This window comes from Poecilia reticulata, linkage group LG9, assembly GCF_000633615.1.
Source record: "Poecilia reticulata strain Guanapo linkage group LG9, Guppy_female_1.0+MT, whole genome shotgun sequence".
In the NCBI taxonomy this organism is placed as follows: Eukaryota; Metazoa; Chordata; class Actinopteri; order Cyprinodontiformes; family Poeciliidae; genus Poecilia; species Poecilia reticulata.
The window spans coordinates 11,673,100-11,686,408 of NC_024339.1; positions in this window are offsets into that span (position 1 = coordinate 11,673,100).

Here is a 13,309-nt window from a genome sequence, read left to right on the forward strand (position 1 = left end):
CTGCCGTAAAGCCCTGATGTGAATCAGTGAGTAAACAAATGAGCGGTAAAGATAGCAGATGGGAGCTGCGATCACTAATCTCATCGCCCTATATAGAGTGGCAGAAGCACAGATAATCAAGGGAGCAGGAATGAAGAGAGAGCGTGTTATGTTTTATGTCGTGCACACTGGCAAGTTTGCATGACGTGACACACTTTTATTTCCCACATCAAAGCTTCACATTGTGCCACCTCCATCAGTGTCATCACTGAGCCATCAAACGGAGATCACTGCAAAACCTCCTGAGTGGATTCCTCAGGCTCAATGTTGACATTTCTTACAGTTCTTGCAAAAAAAAAAAAAAAAAAAATGAGCTGGAAGAAAAATGCAAATAAATAACGCATCACATGCCTCTCACATTCCTTTTTCTTTTTTCTTTTTGCTCAGTCTACGAACTGGTTTGTGTTTTTAGTTATCTCGTTAGAAAGTGCGCACAGCCGTCAGTGGAGAATCCAAAACACAAAGACTGCGGCCTGCCGTTCCTTTCACTGTAAATAACAGTTTTACCTGAACAAACAAACAATTTGCTCCGTGCCAATGAGCGCCACCCACATATTATAGATCATTAAACCACTTTCATCTCCTCTCTTTGAGATGCATGGTGCTTTTCCTTTGAAAGTACCCAGCATTGTGCTGCACCAACGGGCCATGCATGGATTAAACAAAAAAATAAACAGGGTGAGGAAGATGAGAGGAGTCTTTTCTGTATGTGTGTTAAAGAGGAAAAGGAAAACTGCTCAGAGAATGCCGTCAGTGACGGTAAGGAGGCGATCCATCACAGCGTCTGCCCACGTAGCTGTTTAATTTATTTCCCTGGAGCTCCAGGATTCCCAACTTTCCCTTAACGCAAATCTGACACTTAAAGACACACAAGTCTAAATGTATGTCCAAAACGCCAAGAAAAATAAATAAATAAGAAAAAGTTATGTGAAACCAATCATTTACTGACTCACACAGACACTCCTGGTGGCTCATGCTCACATCTCCCCCCCGTCAGATCCTACATCTATCAGCGAGGGGTGAGAGATGATTTTGAGCGGCTCAGTGTTTTGATCATTAGTTTGGTCTCATGGAGTGCAGTAGCAGTGAAAAATGAGACCACTATCTCATGGCCACCTGTTCTTTCAATAAGAAAAAGAACAATTCCCAATCATCTGATAGATTGGACTTGATGTATGGAGGTCAAAACATGTTGGTGTGTTTCTCCAGTTGAGTGTTTATTTGTGCCTGCCTGCCTCTGAGCTCCATTCAGCCAATACAGAATGTAATAACCACTACAGAGCTTGGTGGAGAATACTACATGTTTACAGGGTGCAATGAATGTTCTCTACCTGTCAGGTCACAAGAGCAAAATGTTATCATTTTACTGTTTTTCTTCCCAGATACGTATAATGTCAACATTTCTGACTCCCTTGTCTTATAACTCACAGTGTTATCAGAGACAGTTTTCCGTTGCATCAAATCAGAATCCTTCCCCATCCTAAAGTCCAGGAAAACTTAAGAGGAGATGTCAGGGATGGAGTCTTACAGAGCTGACTGAGCTTTTGAAACTTTCAAAATAGAGTTATTCAACATCCTGCAGCATCTTGGAAGAGCAGATAGTGTAACTCTGGACATCACTTACGTAGTTCTTCACTGCACCGAAGTGTTGCTATGAATTTGTGTCCATTTCGTCACCTACTTACGCCTGCTACAGCGACATTATCAGCTTTGTTCTTGAGATGCCACCAACGCCACAGCTCAGCATAAAAAGACTTATGTGAACTATTCTCACCACAACATATGCACTCTCTTAATGCTGGTTTAATTGTTTTTGATTCTTTTAACAAGAATCAAAGTGATTTACATTTCTTGTTTGCTTTATAGCTCCCATCTCAGATTTTATCTGCAGTACGTTTTTCTGTGTATATTAAATTTTTTCCCTCCTTAATGCCAATAAAATGGTTCCTCAGTTCTCAGTTAAATGAGTACCTTAACAAATCTGAAGAGCAGTGGACGTATGCAGACATGGTTAGCACATGTCTAAGAAGGCCTCTCTCTCTATGAACTTTCTCACAATGTATGCATGGATTTTTATTGGCTGTCCCCCCCCCCCCCCCCAAAGATAAAGACCCCCGAAACATTTTGTTCCCTTACTGAAGAACAGGCAAACCATCTAACCTCCCTCCAAGGTCAGCTGGGATCTGCTTTTCTTTTTTAAAGATGACAAATGGAGGCAGTGCTTTTGTTGAGACAGCAGAAGTAAGCCAAGGTAAATCCTGTTAAACTGAAACTTTATGGTGTAACAAGGTTGTTAAATGCCCTTATTTTTGCTGTTTAGAAAATACTTTCAATTTATAAGTCTTACAATGCTTTAAATGGTTTAAGATAAGCTGCTGATGTCTAAAGATGTGGTGCATGCATTATTTCATTTGAGTCTTTTCGGGGTTAAAGTGGGGTACTGTTTCTCTCCCAACTGTCATCTTGCACAAAACAGAGCAAACTATGAGCATATAAATGACCTATTACTATGAGATAATCACATTTTCCATAGGCCATAGTAATTATTTCTGATCTGTTGATTATCCAGTCTTTTAAACTTTTTGGGGGCCTAGTCTTGGTTTTGTATGTGAATGATGCCCAAGAGGGGGGTCCTTGTAAGAAACTGCATGTCTGCTTTTGACATTTTGTCCTTGCTCTGAATAAAATCGATTAATGGGAAAACATCAAAGTTATTGTCTGAGCAAGTGAACCATAACAACAGTCTCTGATCCATACCTTGGATTTGCCAGAGCAAGCAATTTGCTGAAATAAAATGTTGCCTGACTATATTTCTGCAAACAATATATCCACATAATATCAATGCTTTTCATGTTGCCATTTCATGTCCCCAGAAGTGAATGTCTTATCAGGCATCTAGTAACTCCATATTGAAAGGAGATGAAGGAACCTTCACTCAAGGAAGCAATCTTTTTTATAAGGTTTGGGGCCGGACTGAGTGTCCTCTGAGTCCTCTATCAAACATTTGTTTTAGCAGTAAAATAACACGTGGATTAGCAAGTTGTTTCAATCAGCAGAAGACCAAAGTGCTTCTTTTTCTCTCATTATTTTGACAAGGATTATGGATTGTGTGCCCCATGACCAGACACAGGATATCTGCAAATGTAACATAAGGTGAAAGAAAAAGGTTTTTTAAGCATTAGTAAAAATTAACATTGACTTATTCATGACAAAGTGCTATAACCTTAGAGCCAAACTGATTTGTTTTTGTGTTTTGTTACCAGATCCTTTACACTGCTGTGCACGTCTTAATATTTAACACCACTTTATATGATAGGAGCAGGCAACTTAGTCAAATTACATCCAGGTGCTGCGGAAACAATGCCAGTGGCTCGATTTCAGCTTTTTTCTGACTGAGAAAATCTCTTAGCCTTTTTAAAGAAACAGAGGAGCTTTTACTGCCCTATGGAGCAGCCAGACCTCTGGTGGAAGAGGTTGTTGTACCGGCATGTGTGATCTGTAATATATAAATACGTGGTTCAAAGAAAACATGTTCATTTTATCCATTTCTAAGCCCAGTCACGATGTTCAGATTTGTTTCTAGTCAAAGTCTCGGTTTGGGCGCTGACAGAAGCATACTGTTGAATATTATGCTGCATTGATATTTGTATTTCCTGATAATTATACACAATGGAATCTCTTGTATACACACAGTTAAACTTTAAACTGCAGTAACTTTGAAAAAAAAAAGAAACGATTTTTACATATTTGTTAAAAACGTCACTATGTCGTGACTTGTGACAGTGCAGCAGGTGACAGATAAAAATCCTTCCTGTCATCCCACAGAGATGCATCGCTCCGGGTAAGAAATAATCAATAGGAACCAGGAAGGAGGTCTCAGTACAGTCAATCTTGCTTGTGTATGCGCTGCTCAAGATTGTTGGCTTTCTGCAGCTGCTAATGGCAGAGAACAACTGTATCTGCCTCCATCAGTGGCCATGGTTAATAGTCTGCACATTCATGGCAGGTTCTGCTGTGGGCAAGGAGCTGAGCAGAGAGCAAAGGGGAGGGCATGATGGAAAATGCCCCTCGAGGACAAATCAATTCATTTGAATTTGGACAAAGCCCTCCTTCTTGTTTTGGTTGTTTGGTTGTTTCTGACCAAGCAGCATATTTCTGCAGATGGCAGTAGGACCACAAGCAGGAGAGAGAGGAGTTAGATATTTTCACATCTACATGAGGTTTTAGTGTCACTACATAGTGAACGTTTTAATAAATATGTAAAAACATGTTTTCTATAAACGATACATACTGCATCTTTAACAAACACAAAGAGAAATTCAGTTTTCTTTCTTGAATGAAAAGATATAATTTGTGAAGTAAAATATTTCATGGTGAACAGATTTTGACACAATGTGCCATACAGTGAATGTACAGGACACACATTTAATAGAAATGACAGGAACATCAAACGGGGGGTTGGCTGAGAATCCTGTCAGCACTATTAACTTATTCAATCCTTTTCCAAGCAGGATATGAATAATTGCTTGTTTTATTTCAGGGTGATGAGTCAGAGATTGCCTCTCTATTGTTATACAACCTCAGGCGGAACGTGAGGTGGCAAGCTGGGAGAGCTGTGATTCTGTGGAAAAGAGAGCCAAGTCTGGCGCATCCACATTGATTTCTCCCTCCCTCTCATGCTTGTGCAAGCTTCGCCACAGAAGGCGGCGCAGGAAGGTGGTGGTGGAAGGGGGGGAGGGACATCCTATGGGTTCTCATTCCGTGTTTGACTCCCACAGCTTCCTGAAAGCCGTGATCAGGATGCCTACATGAGGAAGCTAATCCTACACATTTTTGCAAGTCCAAACACTCAGTAGAGGTGAGCCTCTCCATTTAGGGAAAAAAAGAAAAAAAAACTTATTCCAGACGTAAACACCAGGGGGCAGTAGTATTCTTTATGGCCCTGCCTTGAACCTGAACCCAGTAGAGAATGTGTGTAAAAAAAAAAAAAAAAAAAGACATTCTCAACTGGATCTTCTCTGAAATCCTCACTCCTAAAAATCCTTTTTAAAAGGCTGGATGAAAATTTATTGTGCTTTCAAACTGACCTATTTTGGAAGATTGGTTAGCTTCTCAGAAAATTTCATTTTTTTCCCCTCACCCATATAGTATGTTTGAATTATGAGGATTTTTAAAAGGTGGGCAAAATATGGGGAAAATATTTGGGGCAGATTAAATACAGACAACCAATTGCAATGATTTTCACACTCTCTGTACTAAAAATAGAGCTGCCATCTCTAATAAGTCTCTTATTTTCTCAAAATAACCTAAAGAACATATGGCAACCACAAATGATCATCCATGTGTGCGCCAACATGGATAAATAACACTTTTTCCTCCTGCTTTTATTCAGTTTCATAGAGTTTTTAGGACGTTTAAAGACACAACCATCCCGGGGTTAGAGCTGCAGACATGCCCTTTAGTAAACACAGTAATCCCCTCCTCCATGTTTTTAGGATTAATATCATCTTTATTCATAAGCATAGCAGGAAGACTACTTGCAAAGGGACACTACACAAACTACACAAACTACACACACTTAAACTGAAAGAAATGTGCACGCAACCATTAGGTGTCATGTGGTCCGGCTCAGACACACGTGTCCTTGTCTTCTTTCCATGATGACATGATATGTGGGTGGCAGATTGCTTTGGTCTGACGAGAGAGAAAAACAATCAGATCAAAGATGGGGAGGAAGTTGTTGGGAGAGAATGAGCTGGGGTGGTAGAAGGCGGGAGTGGGCTGGGGTGGGGGTGAGGGCAAGTTCTCCTGCCTTTTGACTTGATGGATTTAGTCTTCATTCAAAGAGACAGACTCAAACACACAGGAAAGACAGTTATCTCCCCTGAAGCAGTCTCTTCTATTCTGATGGTCATTCCTCAGCAAAACTACTTTTGTGGGTTTGTTCATTTCTACCCCAACTTTTCCATGAAGGAATTCAAAGGTGCTAAACTCATGAATTAAGAGACGATACACAAAACTCCATTCTCTCCGGCTCACAGGCAAACAGGAAGACATTTAATGCACATCTGCGTCATCACACATTACATTTTCATCAGTATCCAAAATGTCTTGTCTCCTGCTTCTGGCTTCGAGCATTTATACCGTTTCAGTCTGCTATTGCGTATTGGAAACCGTCTGACCAATGGCGTTCTGAATCTTGCTTCTGGCTCTGTTTTACATTGAGTGTGTGTTGGAAGTTCCGAGAATTCTGGGTTTGACCTCGTGGAAGTTAAATCTGCTCCTTCAGAGGAGCATTAGTCAAATTGTTAGTTCTTATCTGTCCAAACAGACATCCTTTCCATGTTCTGTTTTCGTTCCATTTGCATGCAACGCACAATGGAAGGTAAAGAGACACACCAAAATCTTCTGCAAAGACAACTCAATAATATTTCAGCTCCGACATAATGAAAAGACACTTGCCAGGAATTCCTTGCACACAACTTACTGGGTCAGACTGAACCAGCACATTCGACATAATACATTCCTTTTCAGTAAAACATATCTTAATGTGAATCCACATAACTTCCAACTATTAACATACTTATATTCCTCAACAGTATGTAATGGTGCCATCTACTGCAGGATGCTTTGTGATAACCATGTGTATTTTAATACCTGGCAGCTGATGATTCAAAGTAATTATCTTTTCTACTCATAATCCACTGTAAAAAAAAATGTGATGATGAAATGTGATGGGAGATTAATATCTACCAGGAAGTCACTTAGCTATTAAAATCGGTCATATTATATAGGAGACAATTGGTCAACTGGATCAGAACCAAAATGTTTTGGAATAGAGTGTAACACAAAATTTCCATATAATATAAAATATGCACTAAATTTAAGAAATGGTAAGTCAGTATATCCGCATGTATTGTGACAATAATGCCAAACAAAAAATAAATTATTTCACACTGGATTAGGCAAAGTTGTGTTTAACTAATCTCAGTCAGAAATCACTAACCAGAACAAGGAAAGAGGGAAATCGAGATTACAGTTTGTCATACTGATTGTTCTGAAAAGAAAATACGTTACATTTTCCTTCTTGGACTGACGGAAGCAAAATATTTGTCAGATAAAGACAAAACACTGAATTCAAACCACTGTACAGAAACACGCATGGTGTAGTTCTCATAATGTGTGGACACTCCTCATACTATGGCATCGATCCAGGAATAATCCATCTGATTGAAATCAGTTTGAACAGGCGAAGACCTCGAAATGTGTTTCAACAAGACAACCACTCTAAAAACACCAGCATGACTGGTTCAAATGGTGAACCTTATGGAAGTGCCAGCCTAATCCTCATTAGAAAACGAGTGGGGTGACGTCAAACATGCAGTTTTTGAGGCAGAACCAATGTAGTCCAAACATCCTGGACTGGAGCACCTGTCCACTGTGGGTCTGCACCATGCAACACAGATCTGAAGCAACTCTCTAAAACAGTTAAACATCTGTGTAGTAGTTTACCGATCCCCAAAAAAGCTGTATCTTCAGAGCATTTTCTTAGGCTATGTGGTAAATATTTGAGTTTGTAAAGAAATATCCAGGCACTACTACTGTTTTGAAGCGACTGCTGTTTCTTTCACGTTTTCTTTAGATCAAGAAAGATATTTTTTGACAGGAAATATGTTTCCCATGTATTTGTATATATGGAGATAAAACAATCTTGAGTTTTTATCACTTTTTAAAACTGTCATTTTAACCATAGCTGTGTAAGGCATTAAAAAGTCTTGTTTATGCTTACAAAATAGAAGTAGTTAGGGATGAAAAGGCATTGTGTTGATACTAAATGGGGGTAGGAAGTGGAAAATGGACAAATTGACTCTGAACAGGAGCGAAACGCACACATTGACGTGATTGTAAAAACATTTCCAACTCTGCCCTCCTACCTCCCTCACTCGCATGGACCTCCAGTGATCATCTATCCTCACTTACCTAACACTCTGCTATCTACCCTTTCGTTTTCTTTCAGGGATGACTCCTGCTAAGCGGGGCCGGGGCTCAGGGGCTGCATTAGCGAGGCCCACAGTCTGCAATACCCATTACAGAGCTGGAGGAAGGGTTTCAGGACTCTATCTGTCCGATTGCCTGTGTGATAAAACATAAAAGCTGTTAGGAGAGGAAAAGGTGGAGGAGAAAGGGGAGTATCGCTTTAACAACCTTTGCAGTGCCATACGTTTGGCAAGATGGGGCCATGATTGTGCTCCTCTGATTTCCCTGTTTGCTCAAGTCCAACGCTGATAAGACGTCAGGGCTTGTGTTTTTGCGTGGTGTCTTTTTGTTCTTTTAATGTGCCAGAATTATATGTTTGTTAGCTTGTGCATTCGCTAGTGGTTCCAGGTGGGGATTACCTGAACACTCATTATCACTCATGGCGAAGATCATCATTGCAGACTTGCCTGCTGCACTCTGCTCCCTCAAGTCTCCGGCAAAATACTGCTAATACCCACATTTCACTGATATACTGTAAGCTCCAGTGAGCAGCAAAGGGTACACACTGCACATAAAATGAACCTGTCTGGGAGGAATGTTTCACTTCCATCAGGGAAGAAAAAAGCACGGCAACTTCGAAATATTAGTTGTAAGTTCACCAAACTCTTCCGCTGAAAGCTCTTCTAAGCTGGCAGATGTATGACTCTGTCGTTCTTGCCGACTGTGTCTCATCTGAGTGAAAGCTGCTTACAAGCTGCTCCGACAGTTTACAAATCTGTCCCCGGAAAACAATTTCACTTTCACAGATCTGCCTCACACCCATTGTTTTCTGTCTTCCATGTCCCAAGTAGGCCTTATAGCCAGTTCCCTCCTTCTTGGATCCCACACTCTGTCACATTTATTGCTACTTGATTGGAGATCTGTAGTAGATTCACTGCTTTGTGATAACAATTCAACTGTATTGTTGCTGTTTACCATTTAAGACAAAAGTTCAAATGAAAATGTTCCGTCTGTGCCTCAAAGGTTTAGACTTAGCAGACGGTTTGCATGTGTTTTTAACCACACAAAAGAACATTGACCCTATGATATTAGATATGACCACTGTGGATATTGTATTTTTTTTTTTCACTTTTACGGAGTATTGTGTTTAGAGAAATGTCTGTGTCATTTCAAAACTGAAACAAACATTAGAATGACTTTAAACCTGTCAGGGTTATGAAGGATTCTGAACCTCTCTGTCCATACTGTGGGATTGATTGCTTCACAGGCTCTGAAAGCCACTTTCTAATGAGATTGTTCAACATTAATAAGGATTTAGACTATTTCTCTGCATTCTTATGAGTAACGGGATGTTTTTTTTTTTTTATTTGGAAGAAAAACTTTGGCATACCGTATTCTTCCTAGGCCAGGCATTAGGAGAAAGCAGGAGATTAATGTCACATTTGGACACACACACACGTACACAACAGTTGGCAGAAATTAGTTTAACTCCTTCCATGTAGCCATCAGCCTATTGGCAGACTCCATGATTAGTTTCCTTCTTATCTTTCCATCAGTGTTGGAGAAATATCTATATGTTGTAAAATACACATTTTTAACAAGGGTGTATACGCTTTTGGGAGGCACTGAACTCTTCAAGGGACATTTGTTCAGAGATTTTGCTCCTCCTTGGTTTTTAAATGGTAATCCTGTGTTTGGTTACCCACATGTAAGCCAACAAGCAGAGGGGACACAGCAGCAACAGTTTTTTATGCTTGTTTGACAGTGATATATATACAGGGAAGATCATTAATAGAATAAGCTTAAACATTTTGTATTTCTCCTCGACACAGAAGCTGCTCAGGGAATCTCTCTCGATGGCCCCGCAGCTTCATTCTCAAGATGCAATGAGGTGTCGCTGAGGTGAACGCGACTATCTCTAAAAGCAAACACAATGCACTCACAAACCATCAAGGCGCATCTGCCTTTGTCTGCGGATCTGCCTCGCCGTCTTTTTCTACTCACAACCCCGAAATATTCTCCGACACGCAGGCTCACATATAAATTCCTGTCATTCTCAATCCTATCATCCCAATTCACGCTCCCTTTCAGCTGTTTAATCACTGCAGAGGATTGTGGGACACAGTGCTTGATAGACAATAATAACAAAACAAAAGATATTAGTTGGGCAGCCGTCGACACAGATTCCAGTCTCAGCAGCACAAAGCACTTCTGACCTTGAGCTGTGTTGGAGGAAGATATAGAAAGCTGTTTGTTGGTCTTCCTCGGCGATGGGCCCCTCTCTCGCCTTTCCCCCACAAACAAGCACACACACACACACACACGCGCGCGCGTCCCGTCACCTATGCTCCCTCTTAACCCCAGTCTCACATAAAACTGATGCAGTGTTTCCACTAATCCCCGCAGCTTTTATAGTTCTGTCCCACTTCCTGCCCCATCCTCCCCCTCTTTCACACACAATCATACAAGACTAATCTCTTTTATTCCAACACCTAGCGGAAATGAGTGCTGCCGACATTACTGAAAGCCACGTGCAGCACAGTTTCATATACTGTATGTAAATCAGCAAGTTTTTATGAATATCTCTACTCTTAATTCATTGTGTTCTCCTTTTCCTATTGATATTCAATCGACTTTCCAGGTTTCCTGTAGACGCAGGAATTTTGATGTCTGAATGAAATGTAATGGACTAATTACGTAATTGATATATAGTAAAAAAAAAAAAAACAGTTCACGGTGCAAAGCAGCAGGGAAAACAAAACTTCATCCTACTTTAATAATGTTTGAAAAATAAGATGATAGGCATAATGACGTTGCATCCTGTATTAATGGTTCAGCTCAATAACAAAGTAGTTGTTTCATCACAATTTGGCAACCCTTTAAGGTCCCATATGTACCTTCCCATTAATACCAATATTAATAAGTGTTGGCACTGATTTAAGACCAGTCGCTATGTGAACGGCATGGGTCGTGTAGAAAGAAAATTTAGCATCAGAACTAATGGTGAAACTAATTGAACATTAGCAACTGAGATAATGGAGACACAATATAGCATTTTCATATGTTGACAAGTTTTGTGCTGGCTTTGTTGAGGAGATGAAGGGAAACACCAATAAAATAAAATAAGCTCATGTTGCTGGAGTAAAGTGACTTTTTCTCAGTCATCAACTTCACAAAACATTTACATCAGGGTCAGCGACCTCTTGGCACTCAAGCAATTCAGCATCACAAAACCAAGCACAATAAAATGTGGCCCAGTGTTTTTGCAGGTGGGATGAACTGCTTATTTTCAGCTGGGGTACAGTCTCTGGATACACAAACACCAGACTGTAATTTACCTAAGATCCAAGGCTTCTTTGAAGATGCAGTCCTTTACACGGCTGGCGAGATCCAGACGTTCATGTGTGCGTCCTCACCGCTGCAGCCTTTGAAGCTGTAGGCAAAGAGGAAGAAAACTGCTAGGGATATGCCTCTGTGATATCACAGGGATTCCAGCTGTGACTCCACCTTCCTGGGAGTTGTGCATGAATTCTGGGATTCAGAGTTTTTCCCAGTCACTTTTGTTCTGTGTGTGTAGTCCAGGCCTTTGTTTCCCTCCCATGTCTGAGCCAAACATATGCTCCTGTTGTCTCTTGCTCAGGAATTACTTGACAAAACTGCACCCTGTCCTGAATGTGTTTGCTTGTGCTGGCTCTTGTACCAACTTCCTCTGGGTTTCAAGTCTTCTGAATCTCCCCTAAGCTCTTGAATATGCTTTGCCTCCTTTTGGTGCCACACGTTTTGATTTTGCTTAACTTTTAATTAATATGCGTGGGTACAACTCTAATACAGCAGTGACCTTTTGTGGCTTACCCTCCCCACTGAGGGGGTCATTGAGTGTCTGTGGGACAACCTTTGTGTCAACAGTCCTCCCCTCAATTGTGCAGGCCATGCAGAGTCAAAACGTAACATTTCTGTGTTTAAGAATTCATTTAAATCTCATCTAATGTTTTAATTTTGTGAGAACATAGATTTGGGATTTTCATCAGCTGCGGCCCAAAGAAAATAATTGCTTAATTTCTATAATCTTTGTGTATGTAGGGATAAAAGTTATGTGAGTTTCCCTTTTACAACTTTTTGAGATAATTTAATTTATTCAGATGCACCTGTACACCTTTCTTTAAAGACTGAACCACTGTATCTCATAGGATTAAGACATAATAGGTGGAAATAAACCTCATTCAGTTTGATGATAATAATCACTTCTGGATGTGCATTAAAAACAAAAACAATCTTTTATGTATTCCCCAGCTGTTGTAAAATAATCCCTTTTTTTTCCCAAGACTACAAGCCACTTTCACATTTCTTGTGTTTCATCTTTACTATACTGCCTAATAAAAGATTAAGAAGATTATATCAATGTCATTTAATTGAGTAATGTATAACTTTGTTGTGTGCCATGATATTTGTTTAGACTTCAAAACAACATAATTCTATATGAAGAAAGGTTCTTTCATGATGTAAAAGATGGATTTAGAGTTTTGTATGTTCAGTTTATTCTTCAGTTAGATTAGCATCTCTTGTCACTCTTGTGTTTGTTCAACCTGGTTATAATTTCCTTTATCCTTGTTTTCCCAGTTCAGTCAGCCTGACTCAGAGCTGGTTCCCTCTCAGCTGTTCCACCTGACCTTCATTCTGTACACACACCCAGCATAAATGCCTCCTGCTTTTTTCAGGAGGCCAGCGCTCAATATTTGGTTCTGTATTGCTGTTCCGTTCTTCAGCCGTATGCTTAGTCCTCTTACTTTGTTTGGGATCAAGTGTTTCCATGAGATATGATTCTGCAAGTGGTCAAATTAGACTAAAAACATTTTCCACATCGTCCACCTGCCTTCTGCCTGCTCGTCATTCCTCACCACACCGCCACCAATATGTGAAAGGATCAAAGTAACTGACATCAGCCATAAATTATACTTCCAGAATTGCAAGTATGCGTAAGTATAAGGTAGATCTGTGTATAATTTTCAAAGTATATGGTTTTTACTTTTGATTGAATAATAATTAAATAAGAAGGAAAAACTATTTGATGAATACGGCAGGAACATGTAGATCAGTATGAGACTCTTACACTCACTTTAAGCTGCTAGTGCGTGTCAGCTTATACATGACAAATGTCAAACATTTTAAATACGGCAAAGAACCGTCCACCATCCACCCGATGTTTTCTAGATGTCTTCAGTTGTCAAAGTCAAGATTAGGTTACCTGGTAGCCTGTTGAGGATGAAAACCCAGACAATAGACAGTATAGGTTTGC